The sequence below is a fragment of the Triturus cristatus genome, chromosome 2_2, assembly GCF_964204655.1.
Source record: "Triturus cristatus chromosome 2_2, aTriCri1.1, whole genome shotgun sequence".
Lineage (NCBI taxonomy): Eukaryota > Metazoa > Chordata > Amphibia > Caudata > Salamandridae > Triturus > Triturus cristatus.
Window position 1 is genome coordinate 1,131,552,641 of NC_140582.1, and position 16,813 is coordinate 1,131,569,453.

The window sequence follows — 16,813 nt, forward strand, 5'->3', positions numbered from 1 at the left end:
TGATAACCCCTTCGTTCTCGGAGTAATTTGTCAGCTGCTTGGAACGAATGCTCGTTAGACCTTATATGGACTATGGGTGTTGGGAAACCCCTGTTATTGTCTGGACATATCGGACGTATCCGGTCAATAAGACATCTATTGCTATTACAAGATCTTCCTTTACCTACATAGGCTATGGTGTCTGACTGTCCTGCGGGCAGTCCTGACCCTTCCTCCTCGTTTTGTTCGAACTCGTCTACCGCTAATCTTTCTTCGTGTAGGCGTTCTATTTCTTTTCGGATCTTTCGGCACATGGCTATTATACAATTTTGTTTATCATGTCTACCTTCTGATATATTCTGGCTCCATCTGGTAAGAATTTGCATTGCTTCCGGGTCTACCCCCGGTCGGTCTTCATTTCTGATCACACAATTTATGAGGAAACGCAACAGTTCCCCCTGTATTTCCACTTTCTGGTATTCCATAGCTCTGTTAATACATTCTGGATCTCGCCCTGTTTGGACAAAATGGTATATTTTATCTAGATGCGCAGTCATTCCTGGTAATTTCCCTAAATACACTGCGGCTCGTCTGATACGTAATGATGCTAGGGTCATTTCGTCCTCTTTTCCGGGCACAGGGTCATATCTGCAATCTATAAGAAGTTCCTTAAGCGTACGGGCGTTTATGAGTTTGGGGGTACGTGAATGTGCTGACTCTTGAAACGTAAGTTTATTTATTCTGGGTGGCGTAGAAAAAATGTTGCTAGCACCTCCCGTAGCCCCATCTGGGGTGTCGGGCGTGAAAGGATTCGTCGAACGTGACACAGCAACTATAGGTGTGGACACAGCTATAGAAGCAGCTGTGGGAACAGATGTAGAAACAGATGTGTTTGCCGGAACTTGTGACACGATCTGTTGCTGTAGGGATACGGGTACTGGATCTTGGCGTTGAACCTCCCTGGCAGGCGGTCTATGTGGGGCGGAATTTGCATACTCGGGAGCTGCGTCATCTAAATATGAGGAAAGAAAAACATCTTCTGCGGTTCTAGGATGCCCCTTAGGATGTACCTTTATTGGAAATAATGGGGTTGGCAAGTCTTTCGGTATCTCTGGAGTAGCCTTAGGTAATCCTTCGGCCAGAAGGGGATACATACCATTCATAAGGGCATTTCTTTGTCTGTCTACTTGTTCTGATTTCACTCGGATACCTTCCTTAATTAATAGATTTTCTCGGACTTCATTAGAATTCTCTTTACTCTTCTCTTCCTGTCTACGTGCTTTTTCTGTTCGTCTATGTGATTCTTTACGCCATAATTCAATGGCGTCTTTCTGTGATTGTCTAGCTTTCTTTTTCCATAATTCTTCCTCTACTTTCACGATGCACTCTGCATCCCAGGTTCCCGCTGTGGGCCACCTCTGACTTTCTGGTAATTCCTTAGTGTAGTCTACCCATAGATCGAGAAATAATATGGCGTCTAGGCCATGTTTATGATACATGAAGTACCCTGGAGTGTCCCTAGGAGGAATAGGAACGGCTTCTTCGAGTACCCCTTTTCTTGTAGTGATCTGTCTTAGTTTCGAAAAGAGCGGCATATTGAGAACTGATCTGATACTTAATCTTGAACACACTTAGTACAAAAGCACAATAATGAACAACCATTCATACCACAATATGCAGGACGTTTAACACATTAAACATTAAACATTAAACATTTTTTAACCTTTAAAAATAACCAACAATGATGATCGTCTGCATAACTAATCACCAAGCATAATTCTTTGACAATAACTAGATACTTCGGAATACTTGATATACTGCTAAACAGTACATATACACTGCTAAAACAGTGCAGACCGGATTTGTGTACCCAAACCCGTCTTGACCGGCACAACCTATGTGCACGTCAGAAATGCCTCCCCAGCAATGGTACTCACCGGGTAGCTTCGGAAACGGAAGGCCTCGGAAACTGGACTTGGACCGGACTGGACTCGACTCGACTCGTTGGAAACTGGACTTGACTTCGAACTGGTGGGCCTCTGTATACCTCGGATCTTGCTCTCTCAGCTAGGCTCTGGTCGGGATACTTCGCACTTCTCACCGCCTCGTCTGGGTGTTGATCGCAGCCTCAGTCGCCCCCGCTTGACCGGAGGGAGATACAGGAAATCCTGCTGGTACGCGTTATTGTCCGTCCAGCTGTGGCAGGAAACCGGGCCTGCAACTCACCGCCGGCGCGTGAGATGAGAAAGTGTCCCTGTTCGGGCGCCATTCATGTGGTAAATAAAATACATTACCGGGACTTAATTTGATACGGAAACATAATAAAACAGCTCAGTAAAATGAGAGGCAGAATCCGTGGTATTAGAGGTTCGGAATGGGCTTTATTCCAATGAACGATTATAATCGGTTGCTCCAAGTTCCATCACCACGGAGGTTCAGGAAGTGAAGTACATACATTATTGACAAGAAATGACTTTTATAGAACATACATTACAATGAAGCGAATACAGTAGGCGTAACAATTGATAAGGAAAATGACGATTCATATGCGTAACCGAAAATGGGTGTAATAAGGAGTAAAAAGGAACATAATTGGTTATGATGTCATATATAGGTGGATCTATAAGATAATACTTGGCATAGATGCGCGCGCAGCAGCATGACGTGTGATTGACGTGCAACTAGGGGGTGAAGGGGACTTGACATTTAGCTCTACATGTGGAGACGAAAAGTCTGGGGGGTCAAGTCAACCTAATCCCAAATCATATCTAACATCCTATGTTTAAAGAACTATGTTATCCACAAAAGAAGGATTCTCGGACAGAATCTATTCTATACTGACTGTGCGTGCGTGTACAAGCGTCTAAGTGTCTACACTAAATGCGAGGGGGTAAGAATATTCCATGGTAACAGGACTATGAATTACTTGCATAAAGACAGAGAAGCCGAGCCTTTGCTCGGTAGCTGGAAGAAATGTTTACTTAAACTACTAGACAGGAATGCATCGGCTGAGGGGCGAAGCAGATAACTTGAAGGTGAAATACAGTTCTTGGCAGAGAATAGGCTGATGTCAGGCTTCGTGAGCCGCGCAGAGAATGAGACAAAGTTCATGGTCACAGATGCAGGCTCAGACTGGAGTTTTCAGAGGCAGAAGGCAAGAAGAGTTCGATGACAGAATCAGGGCCTACTTGCCTGGACTGTAAAATGGCATAAGTGAACCATATAAAGCCGGTGGCCTTTCGTACTTAGGAATGGAATATCCGGTCTATTCATGGCGGATCTGACAGAGGACATGTTGACGGTGGACGCACATGTGTTTGCGTCTTCATAACTGGAACTGGAGGAAACATACATGTACTTGTAACATGCACATAGAACCGTTGGGGTCCAAGATAGGGGACATAACTGACCAGAAAAATCCATATTTCCACAATATTGTATACAATGTGTGGGCAAAAGGGGCACCCATGTCAAAATGCTGACCCTAGCAATAGAAGTGTTTGTTTACAAATGGAGACAGTTAAAGGGCATTTTAAAAACATATTTTGGTCAGCTCATGGGGGCTGTCAGGTTTCATTACTTTTGCACACCATGAAAGGGCTTGCATTTTTAATGAGTGTCTTCTCAGAGCCTGTGGCTTTGTTGAAAATGTGTGTGAAAATTGTGTCTTAATATGAGCTATTATAGCCCTTTTTTTTCAAAATGTTCTCAGGGGAGAGAAATTCTAACCCTCCGATCTCCCCTAGAAGAGTAAACAGAGTTTACAATGCTATCATTACATTGCAAGACTATTACAACGCAGTTGTTACAACGACTGCGTTGTTAGTACGTGATGCATTTACATCGCTAGTCATTACAACGACTTGCTTTAGGGGGTGCTGAGGTATTGGAAATGAAATCCAACACCTTCCCTACTGTAGCGCAAACTGGAGTAGGAATAGTAAATAATACTATTCCTAAGTCCAGCACGCCTCCTACAGCAAGTCGTTCTAATAACTTGCGATGTGAATGCATCGCGTACTGACAATACAATCCGCGTTGTAAAAGCATGCGATATAATACATCGCGTTATAATGTACTATATTCCCTAGAAGACATGAGACTCACTTTAATTGCTTAGTAAAATTTAGGAAACTGTTCCCTGAAATGAAATGAAAGAAAACTTATAATGCGCGACTAAGCCCAAAGGCATCAAGGCGCCTAACCAAATTACGGATAAGCCTTGGCAAAGAGCCATGTCTTTAATGCCTTCCTGAACGTCAGGACAGAATGTTGAGTTTTGATTTCAGTGGGAAGGGTGTACCACAGTTTAGGGGCTAAAGACGAAAAAGCCCTTCCACCCCATTTAACTCTTCGAAAACAGGGCACTGACAACAGGCTCTTTCTCAAAGACATGACATGTCATGTCTACACCTTAATGTAGATGATATCTAAAATGACACTTGATTGCATTGTGTTGTTACATTAAGCAGGCAATAATTATGAAACTTCAGAAATGCTATTTATTGCGATGTCTTCAGGGTTAAGGTCATGTGAAATCACTTCCTGGGAATATTCAAGGGCAAAGGCCATATGATGTCACCCGCTATTCCTGGCATTTTGGTGACTCAACATCCGTGTGTACTATACTGTAGATTGTTTCACTGTAATTTTCAGAACAAGTCAGCAACAGGACACTCATTGGAGTAACAGAGCACTATACAAAGGCCTTTTAAAATGTACAATACATTTGTTGGACTGAATTTGTCTTTTACCATTTTGCAAGGTTGGGACCAGCTTCTGCAATGATATTGAGGAAAGCAAAAGGAGATATTTTATATCCTATGAGACTTGCGCTTACGCTAGAGTTTTATGTTTGGTTTTATGAATATAAAGGCTAATAGGATAAACACATCCTAAGGTGCTAGGGGTGGAGTTGCTATTTATTTATAATTTCTTCAGAATACTGGATCATACTTTAGGAGTCTAGCTTGTGCCTGAAATCAATCCTATCAGGAACAAAGTACAGGAGGTAACTCGTAAACCCAGTTGAGACCTGGGTAATAAGTATACACAACAAAGAACAATGTCTCAGCAGGTAATATGTAAAGGCAATTATTATAGAACATGCATAACAGTTGCAAGAAAGAAGTGGAAACAGGGAGGCATCGATGATTTATGCAATAATTGCGCAGAGCAGTTTACATTCAACAATAGATATGAAAACATAGCACTGCATTACTGAAATGAGCACGTAACCTGTACAACTTGTGCACAATTGTGCTTGTGAAAAAAGTGATCAGCGCAAATTAACAAGTGAAACCAGTGGCAGGCGGCGCAAGAGAACATGATATCAACATTTACAAGAAAAACATGTATGATGGTCCAATTTCATTTGATAACAACTTAAAATGAGTCAATTGATTAATAAACCATTAAAAAAAAGTGGCAAACAATTGTGCTAGGAAGTCAACTGCATTTCGACCTGATATAAGGTCAGGTCATTATCAGCACCAGGTTACAAAATATTTGGAGTGCTGCGTAGAATCAGGATGGTAATTATGGTTGGGCCAGCAAGTGGGATACTCAACTGGTGTGCCAAGGACTGAAAGAGCGAGTGAATTGCCTGATAAATCAGATGGGAGATCAAGAAGGTCGTTGGTATAAATTGTAATAAAAGACTAAGAGGAGGTTATGTAGTTGAGGTGTAAATTCCGTACCGTTCGCATTGAAGGCACCCAAGTGTCCCGAGCCTACATGGATTCACGCTGTTGCCACATCAGCCCTTTGTTGTTCCAGCTGCTCCCGGCAGAACCATGCCATTTCAATGATGCCAGCATAAAAACTGCACCCTAAGACGCTTCCACCGGATGCCAATTCAGCCAAAGACGCGGGGCCTTCAATACCGTTACCCCCCTCAGCGAGCTTAATCTTCCCATGGAATTTACACCTCACCTACCCAGCCTCCTCTTGGTCTAATTAACTTTCCACCATATGCCCCTACTAACCCAACACTCCACTACCAAAATATAACATAATACTAAAAATAATATAACACTTAAAATATTTCTATAAGTAATAATCAATTTAAAAGGTAATTACAACACAAAACAGATTATTAAAATAAACATATTTTTCGTTTAAATATTTAAATAACATCCCAACCTATCCCCCTACACATGTAAAAACCGCTATAACACTATAAATTACTGATAACAATTGAAAAATACTAAATCACATACAATTACAAAAATAATTAAAAAATGAATAACAATTGTACCAACAATACTAACACATAAAACGAATATATTCACTGAAAACATTAAAATAATTAGAAAACGATATTTTGTTACAACTGTAATACTGAAAACAATATTAAAAATGATATTCTTGAAAACGACATTTATTAAAAAAAAGATATTCTTGACAACAATATTCTATATCATAATATTTGTTTCCAATATTTCTGTTTTCTGATATATTTAACTTGGTATTATGTTCAAACACTGCTGAGATGTCTCTTACTTTTTATCTTTCCTGTATCTATCTGTGCACTATGTTTGCCACATATCTATTGTTGCATCTTATAACAAGCATTCACTTTGATTTCCTCATACCTTTCAATTTATTTTACAAAATTAAAAAAAATCCTCAAAACATGCTTTACATGGAGTTGTGGAAAATAACAGTCCCCATTAACTCCTGTTTATGCTTGAAGTTGTTACACTTACAAAACTACATAGTATTGTTATCTTATTGGGAAGGGAAGGTGATATATATTGAATCCGGGGAATTTGTGTGAATGGGGCTGTCTAGATGCCACCTCAGCGTGCTTGCATCTGTGCAGTTTTCAAAATTGGAATCTGAATCTTCAGCCCATTATTGATTTTAGTTGAGGAGGTGGACAGTGTTAGAGCACCTCCACGCCTGTGTGTAATCCTGCATGATGGCTTGGGCAGTAGGTTTGTTGTTTTTGTCTGTTATTGCAGAAAGTGTGCAATAATAGGTAAAATGTTGATACACATTTACAATGTCAAAAAGAGATTAGTGTGGAAAACTGAGACAAAACTGGCTGATTACTGGGCACTATTCAAGCATCATTAAAATAGTCTGCTGTAAGTGTTGACAAAAGATGGAGGATCAAAGAAGCCACCTTCTAAATGTTATGTTTCCAGTTCATCTTATTAAATAAAACAATTTGAATCAGAACAATCACTTGTGCCTCTTAGGTCTGAAGTTTGCCTATACAATATAGTCCTTTCTGCAGTAAACATCTTGTTTTGTCTTCTTCAAAATCTTTAGGTAAGGTCTCCACAGCTTGGTGTCTAATTTGTGCCACTGTGTGGTTACATTTCTTAAAGAGTGACCCATTAGGGGACTTTGGTTCATCGTTCCTGATGTTGGATGTACATTTATTCACTCATGATTTGATCTTCCTTTTCTCTTTTCTACGTAATATTTTGCACATGGATGCTTCAAACTGTAAATGCAATTTTCAGCGTCACGTGGTGTGTGTATGGTTGTATCCTAATTCCTATTCTTTTTATGATGTTATTACATTGGTTGCATTTAAGCACAGAAATGATCTGTGTCTGGGTTTCACTATGACATATTGGTGGGCCTGTCCCTTTTCACACTTAGACACCTTAGTCCTTGAATGCCTGCAAATGCAACTGCGGAGTGCCTCAATGTCCATTGCACAGCCCCACCCTCTCAAAGCACACATGATCCCTTTGGCCAACGTCCTTCATGCACACAACACTAACATCCTCTTCTATGCCGATGACATGAAACTCATACTCTCCTTCTTGGAAAAGCCCCCTAACACAAGCAATAAGCTCACCACCTGCATGACCAAAGTCACTAACTGAATGGAAGCCAACTGTCTCAAGCAAAACACTGACAAGATAGAAGTAGTGATCTTCAATAAGGACAAATACCCATGGGACTCCAAACAGTGTTGGGACAAACTCTGACCCAGAGCCCTCACCAGAAGCTCCAGAATCATAATCAACAGTAAACTACACATGGCCATACTGTTCCACACCTGCTGATAAAGATCTTCAAATGGCCACAAAGCAACAGCAGAATAATTGTTACTTAGATCCTAGTCACCAGCAAGTTGGACTACAGACTCTATGCTGGGATTATTAAGCAATTCAGTGGAAGACAAAAAACCATCCAGAATTTGGATAGCCAGACTCATTTATAACCACGGACACAACACTCACAACCCCACACACATCAGGGAGCTCCACTAGCTCCCAATATTCAAATTTGCTAATTTCAAACTCCTTAGGCACACATTCGAGACTTTGCACAATGTGAGACCCACCTACCTGAACATTGAGTATGAAGGCGGAGACCTGGCTTTTCGATTAACCAACATACTCTAGGTAGGGCTAGCCACACACACACCTACTTAGCACCAGGATACCCTTGAGGGTGATACTATGTGTTACAAATGGGGTTATTGGTTGACTCAGATATGAGCCCTGGTCAAGTAGCAACCACAATCCCAGTCAGGGTAAGGCTAAGTCTGGGCAGTAAACTCTGCTCCGCTGGCGGCGTTTGCAGAGTTTTCCTCACTCTACGTTAGGCAGAGCTCACGGAGTTCCCGAAAACTCACAGAGCTGAGTTTTTTTCCTCGCTTGCGTTCATCAATGTCAAGTTGGCAAGCGTGAGCGAGAAAAATCCATCTCCTGTTGTGATTTTTCCTCGTTCACGATCGTCACTCTCAAGTTCGTGAGGGCGAGTGTGGAAAATCAACCTCCCGGCGAGATTTCTCAATGGGGGCCGTCGGATTTCTTATTGTCAGTGGTCACATATGCTCACGACCGTTCGCGATGAGAAACCATCCGTTAGCGTTAAGAAAGCTGCTGCTCGAGTAAAAAATCTACTTGAGTGGCAGAAAGGAAGCTGTTCGCAATGATTGCATAGTGTGGACAAAAACCTTGTGCTGAAAATCACAGCGAACAGCATTTATCTAACACACTCCACCACTTGCAGAGCTCCACATAGCGGAGGTTTTTTTGCAGTTCAGGGAGTTCCACGTAGCGGTACTCTGTGAACTTCACCCAGGCTTGGGTACGGCACAGTAAAACCCCAGATAAACTTGTGCTCACCCTCTGGTAGCTTGGCACAGAGCAGTCAGGCTTAATTGGAAGGCAATGTGTAAATATTTGTGCAATACTGTAAACAGTAAAAACAGATAAAACACCTCACCAAAAGATCCCACACCAGATTTAGAAAGATAGAGTATATTTTAATAAATTAATCAAGACCAAAATAACAGAAATCCAATCTGGAAACCCGCAGATATTGATTTTAAAATATTTGAGGTAAAAGAGCACCAAAATGCACAAAGTGCCACCCAGGGATACCCACATGCACCGGACTGAGAGAAAGTTATACGTTCAGTCTGACTGTGATGGAGCGTGGGCTGACTATGGAGACCAGATTAGGCCCACTGAACAAAGAACCTTAAATCTTGATCGCAGAGTGTTGCTTGCATTCTGGGCGAAGAAGTGTCATGCAGGTGAAGTGATGCATAAGTTCTGAGTTGGAGTGAGTATGCAGTGCGGGGGTCCTGCTGCATCATTGTCGAGGATCCCATCAATGGGGCTGGTGATGCGAGATCCGGGCATTAAGCAGTTGGCGATGAGTCTGTACTGAAGAGCTGCGGGGCTGAGATGAAGAGACCAGCTTTGTTGTCGAGCTTCTGTCGATGAGAGAAGCAAGAACCTGGCTCAGAGAAGCGCTGCGCCATCGGCAATGTGTCATTTTGGAAGATACGAGGATGAGTCAGACCTCTGCACTGGGCCCAATCTATACAGCAACAGCGATCTTTCTGTTCTGCTTGAGGATGCGCTGCTCAGTGGAGGAGATACATCAATTCAGCTAGAGGACGCATCACTCAGCAGATGAGAATGTGTCAGTTCTACTGGTAAACACTTTAGGCCTACTTCCAAGGGTCAAGAACTGGGGTGGCACCACTTGGCGGGATAGACTCAGAGATGGCACAGTCCAGGTGCATATGCAAGGTTGTTGAAAGCCTGCAATGTCCCTGAGGCTTCAGATCAGGAGGCCAGCCACGTAGCCCTTGGAATCATTCTGGGTTCTGGGTTCAAGAGATGCAGGCCCAGTCCTTCTAAGCAGCAGGTCAGCACAGCACGATTGGAGTTCAGCAGAGTAGCAGTCCTGCAGAGTGGCAGTTTGTTCGGCAGCACAGCAGTCCTTCTCCCTGGCAGAGCATTCACAGGTCCTGAAGTGTACTGCAGTGGTGGTGTCAGAAGTGCATTACTTATATGGAGTAGTGCCTTTGAAGTGGGAAGACTTCAATGACAAGCCTTTGAAGTGCACATATGTAATGTCATGTCAGCCCTGGCTCCAGACTAACTACAAGGAGTAGGCAGCCCTTTGTGTGGGGACAGGACACCGTCTATTCAGGTGTAAGTGAGTCAGGATCCAGCTCCTCCCTCCCACCCTGTCAGGATAGCCCATTTAGTTACACTCAAGATCCAATTGTGTGTGGTGTCTAGGTGGAATACGCAAAGCCCAACTGCCAATTACCCGCAGTCATGTTATCAGAAACAGGCCGGAAAATGCCAACTTTTTTAACCCCTTCGATGCTCATGAAGGAATGGTTCCGTCATGAGCATCGGTGCTCCTGTGCTCATGACTGAACCATTCCGTCATAAGGACAGGGGCATGAAATCCCTCTGCTGCAGACAGCAGAGGAACCCAAAGCCTCGGGAGCTAGGGAAGAGCTTTCCAAGCTCCCGAGGCCCCCCCGCCGTTTCTGTGAACTGAGGATCAGCACCATGTCGCGCTGACGTCATTTCACAGAAACTGAAACTGAAATGAGCCTTTAGGCTCATTTCAGTTTCACTTTCTACGTGCTCAGGGGGCTATCTCAGCCTCCTGAGCACGTAGAAAGACAGGAAAGGTATCATTGGAAAGTGGATCCCTGCTTGGGGATAGCCCCAGGAGGGTGATCCCCAAGCAGGGAGGGGAGAGCTGCCCCTTGGGCAAGGACCTTCGCTCCCCCATCAACAAATTAGCATAATTCAGTCTTTCTGCCCACGGGGGGGCAGAAAGCCCACTAAATGCCGGGGATTTTTTTTGGCGCATTTCTTTTTGGGGTGGGGGCTGCCCGAAAAGGGCATGCCAATGCCCCCACCCCCCAGCAACCATTACAGCCTTTCTGGCCCCACAGGGGGGGGCAGAAGGCCCACTTGACCCCAGGGATTTTTTTTTGCGCATTTGTTTTTAGGATGGGGGCTGCCCGAAACGGGTACGCCAATGCCCCCACCCCTACCACCATTACAGCCTTTTGCCCCCCCCCCTGGGGTACAGATGAGGCAGTAGCCCCCAATCTGCCCCCCTGGGGGGGCAGAAAGCCCACTAAACATCAGGGTTTTTTGCTGCGCAATTTTATATAGGGTGGGGGCTGCCCGAAACGGGCACACCAATGCCCCCACCCCACACCACCATTACAGCCTTTATGCCCCCCCTGGGTGGCATATGGGGGCAGTAGCCCCCAATCTGCACCCCCGGGGGGCTGAAAGCCCACTTGACGCCAGGGATTTTTAGTTGCCATATTTAATTAGGTTGGGGGCTGTCCAAAATGCCAATACCCCCATCCCCCTGCCACCATTACAGCCTTTCTGCCCCCCCTGGGAGGCGGATGGGCGCAGTAGCCCCCATCTGCCCCCCCCAGCGGGCAGAAAGCCGACTTAACATCAGGGATTTTGTGGAAAAAGTGATTTTTTCAGCTAAATGTGAGGTTTGCAAGGGATTCTGGGTAAGAAAACATTGGGGGATCCATGCAAGCCATAATTCCCTAGCATCCCCCGGGAGTCTAGTTTAAAAAAATGTATAGGTTTGCTAAGTTTCCCTAGGTGCCGGCAGAGCTAGTGTTCAAAAACTACAGTTAGGCACTTTGTAAAAAAAAGATAATTTTTCACTGTGAAAATGTGGTGTGTCCACCTTGTGTTTGGGGCCGTTTCCTGTCGCGGGCACTAGGCCTATCCACACAAGTGAGGTACCATTTTTCTCAGAAGACTTTGAGGAACACAGGGTGTGTGGAATTTTGTGGATCCTCGCAGATTCCAGAACTTTCCTCCACAGAAATATGAGGAAAATGCGTTTTTTAAAAATAATTTTTCAGGTTTGCAAGGGATTCTGGGTAACAGAACCTGGTGAGAGCCAGTCAAGTCACCCCATTCTAGATTCCTCTGGGTGTATAGTTTTCAAAAATGTATAGGATTGCTAGGTTTCCCTTGGTGCCGGCAGAGCTGGGGTTAAAAAACTACAGCTAGGCACTTTGCAAAAAAAGGATAATTTTTCGCAGTGAAAATGTGGTGTGTCCATCTTGCGTTTTGGGCCATTTCCTGTCACAGGCACTAGGCCTACCCAGACAAGTGAGATACCATTTTTATTGGAAGACTTTGGGGTACGCGGGGTGGGTGGAATTCTGTGGATCCACGCAGATTACAGAACTTTCCACTACAGAAATGTGATGAACATGTGTTTGTTTTGACATTTTTTTAGGTTTGCAAGGGATTCTGGGTAACAGAACCTGGTGAGAGCCAGTCAAGTCACCCCATCCTAGATTCCCCTGGGTGTCTAGTTTTAAAAAATGTATAGGTTTGCTAGGTTTACCTAGGTGGCGGCAAAGCTAGGGTTAAAAAACTACAGCTAGGCACTTTGCAAAAAAAGGATAATTTTTCACTGTGAAAATGTGGTGTGTCCATGTTGCGTTTTGGCCCTTTTCCTGTCGCGGGCACTATGCCTACCCATACAAGTGAGGTACCATTCTTCTCGGGAGACTTAGTGTAACACAGAATTGTAGAGCAACTGTTATTGCCTATTGACTTTCGATGCATTTCTGCCTTCCAAATGAAAGACAATGGGCCATATGTAGGTAGCCTAATACCGGTCGGTAACGGACGATTTTCGGTAAAAATCCCGTTACCGACCGGTATTCAGGCTTTTGGTATGTAGGGGGGACTTTCAGGATTCGGTAATTTACCGAATCGAATCGGTAAAATTACCGAATCGGTAATTTTACCGATTCGGTAAATACCGAATCCTGAAATGAGATGTAGGGGGAGTGTGTGGGTGTTGTGTGGATTCGTTATTTACCACCAACTAAAAGTTGGTGGTAAATGACGAATGGCTTAGAAAAAGCATTTTTTGGCACTTAGAAGTGTGCAATGTGGCAGACATACATGCCCTTAGGGCATGTATGTGTGCCACATGTGCACACATGCAGGAATCAGGGGTTCAACAGGGTGTCACTGTGACACCCTGCCACCCTTGATTGTGCTCCCCCCATTACCGAATCGGTATTTACCGATTCGGTAATGGTAACTGGCTTCCCATTGATTCCTATGGGCCTCCTGGCCCATAGGAATCAATGGGAAACCAGTTACCATTACCGAATCGGTAAATACCGATTCTAAATTACCGACCAATTCCGATTCGGTAAATTTTACCGACTGATTACCTACATAGCATTTACCACTTCATAAATACCGAATCGGTAAAATTCGGTATTTATTAAGTGGTAAATGTTAGTCCACCTACATAAGGCCCAATGTGTAAAAAAGAAGTCATTTTGAAAAATGACCTATAATTCTCATGCTAGTATGGGTACTTCCAATTTCGGAAATGTGCAAATATCTACTGTTTCTAAACTCTATATTTTGTTCACATTTCAGAAATACATAAGTGTCTATCATACCAATTTTTTCATGTATGCATTTTCCCAAAATAATTGCTATATACCTGGTACATAATAAAAAACCATTGCAAGACACTGCTCAGTTATTGGCTCTGGGTTTGTCTGGTTCTTGGTGAACCTACATGTCGTATATATCCCCACAACCAGAAAGGTCCAGCAAATGCAATGGTATTGCTTCCATACAGCTGTCATAATTAGAAGAAATTACACGTGAAAATGTTGACACAAATGGCTGTTTTTTTCAACTAACTTTCAATTTTTCCTATATTTAACTGTTAGTTTCTATGAGGAAACCTTGAAGGATCTACACAAATGACCCCTTGCTGAATTCAGAATGTTGTCTACTTTTCTCAAATGTATAGCTCTCCAGGATCCATTATTGCTTTCATACATTTTTCTACCATTAACTGGAAGGAGGTTGAAAGCACAAAAAATAGCAAAAATAGGCTTTGTCCCAGAAAAATTTATAAACTGTATAAAAATTGTGGTTTTCTGACAAAAGTCTGCTTGTCCCTGAAAGCTGGGAAAATGGTGATTTTCAGCACCACAACCTCTTTTTTGATACCGTTTGCAGGGAAAAAAAACAGACGCTTTCATCTGGATCCCTTTTTTCCCATTTTTCCCAAAAAACACAACATTTTGCAGTATTTTGGCTAATTTCTGGGTCCTCTCCAGGGGAATCCACAAACCCTGGGTACCTTTAGAATCCCCATGGTGTTGGAAAAACAGGACACAAATTTGGCGTGGATATCTTATGTGGTCAAAAAGTTACAGGTGCCTAAGCGCGAACTACCCCAAATAGCCAAAAAAAGGCTTAGCACAGGGGGGGGGAAAGGCCTAGCAGTGAAGGGGTTAAAGTCATTACAAACTAATGGGGAAATGTTCTTAAAGTGGCATTTTCACAATTGTAACTTAAAATCCAACTTTACCATAAGTTACGATTTTAAATTAGGATTCCAGAGACACCAAACAAGAACCAGAGATATCATCCCATTAGGAAATTATGCTTACAAAAGGAAATATATAAAACTTAAAAGTCCAGCTTTTTAAAATACATTGCACCATGCTCTCAGGGCTGCCCAGGACTTACCCTAAGGGTGACTAATATGTATTAAAAAGGAAGGCCAGGGCCTGGCAAAAGACTTATTTTACCAGGTCAAAATGGCAATTCAGAACTGCACACTCAGGTTATGCAATGGCAGGCCTGAGCCATGTTTAAAGGGCTACTTAAGTGGTTAGCACAAGTAGTGCTGCAGTCCTACCAGTAACATTTAATTTACAAACCATGGACACATGTAATACCACTCTGCTATAGAATTATAAGTAAACTAAATATGCCAATTGGGTATACACCAATTCTACCATGTTTTAGAAAGAGAGCACAAGCACTTCAGCACTGGCGAGCAGTAGTGAAGTGTAGAGTATTAAAGCCAACAAAAACAAATTCAGCAAAAAGGAGAGGAGGAAGAAAAAGGTTTGGGGATGACCCTGCAGAAAGGGCCAACAGTATCCTTTACAAATACACATGCCAACGCGAAGGGGTACAATTACTAAGTTGTCACACAATGCAGTGCAGCAAGCAAAGTTGTGCTGCCTGAGTGAGAGGGTCAGAGCAGTACAGTAGCCTGCCTTCAAATATATGGCTTGTGTGCTCTGTTGCCTAGCACTGGTGCACAATCAGGCTCCCTAGCAGCATGCACTTCTTCACAACATAGTGTCAAAAGTGTATGTATGATGTCCGGCATATGTTTTGTACTGGAACGCTATCCTTCCAGTACAAAATATATTCCTTATACAAACTTTAAAATGATTTCGACTTTGGATATGTTTTGTACTGAGGAGCACATATTCAAAATTGGAAATGTTTAAATAAATGAACACATTTCTCACATTATACGGCACCCTCAAAGGGGCATATTTTTTTTAAACCACAATGCCCCGTCTGCCATTGATAGCAGGTAGGGATTTGCATCAAAAACCATAGGTGGCTGCATAGGAACTTTTTGGCACCAACTATGGAATGCCCTTTAATGCAAAGTAATGCAAAAAAATGCTTTGAGATGCTTTGCCTTTCTTTCCGGCATTTTTTTCCAGTACAGAGCAGGTTTTGTGCTGGAAGGTACATCCCAAATAAACATTTTGTACTGTTTTGCATCCCATTAGTGACTCAAACCCAGCTCAAAATGTTTGTAAATCTGCGCCTACATCTTTGATGTTTCTACTTCTTTGCTAACAAAAAACTGGAGTTATTTCAAACAAGTTCAAGGAATCTGGTTCATTTTTAAGGAAATGCCCTAGTTTCAATATCACTTTTTAGGTTTTTCTGCTTTTTATTGAATAGTTATTTGCATTACAGAGCTATTCTCTAAAAATAGGAGGGCATTAACCACAGGCCAACGCTTAGATTTAAGATCTGTGAAAGGAGACATGCACAGTATGGTGCCACAGTTAAACTAAATACCAAACTATTTCCATGTTTGACCGGCAACCACTGTGACAATGTCATTAAAATAAATGGAGCAGCACAAATGGAAACAAAGTTAATAAAGGAATGGACAGTGTGTGGCAGAGAAAATTGTATTTATGGTTTGAAGTGCCATGGTGGTACACTGTACATAGGAAAGACAGATAGGAAGATCAAAACAAGACAGAAAAAACTCACAAAAATCATCAGGAACAAAAATCCCAAGTCCACAGTGGCGGACCTGCCTTAAATATTTTATGGACACGATGGCACAACTGAGATACAAAGTTAACACTACCTAAAGATAAAGGTGATAAAACAAAAATTGCTGTAGAGACACCTATTTTCGTAGGCAAACTTCAAGCCAGGAACCAGAAGGTCTCAATGATTATACTAATGTAAATCTTTAAAAACCCTGAAGAATTACCCAAGAATTAGTCAATTTTTCTGTTAAAATTCCACATCAATCCTTTTTTGATGTTGTAAACATCACTTGCAGAGCTTTGCCAAGTCATAGAACAAACGATGGGGTAACTTCATGATTCTAAGGTGAAATACTGCATTGTATGATTATTTAGGAGTTAAAGGAGGCAAGGGCAAAACATAAAAACTACTTTGGGCTCTAAAACAAAAATATCTGG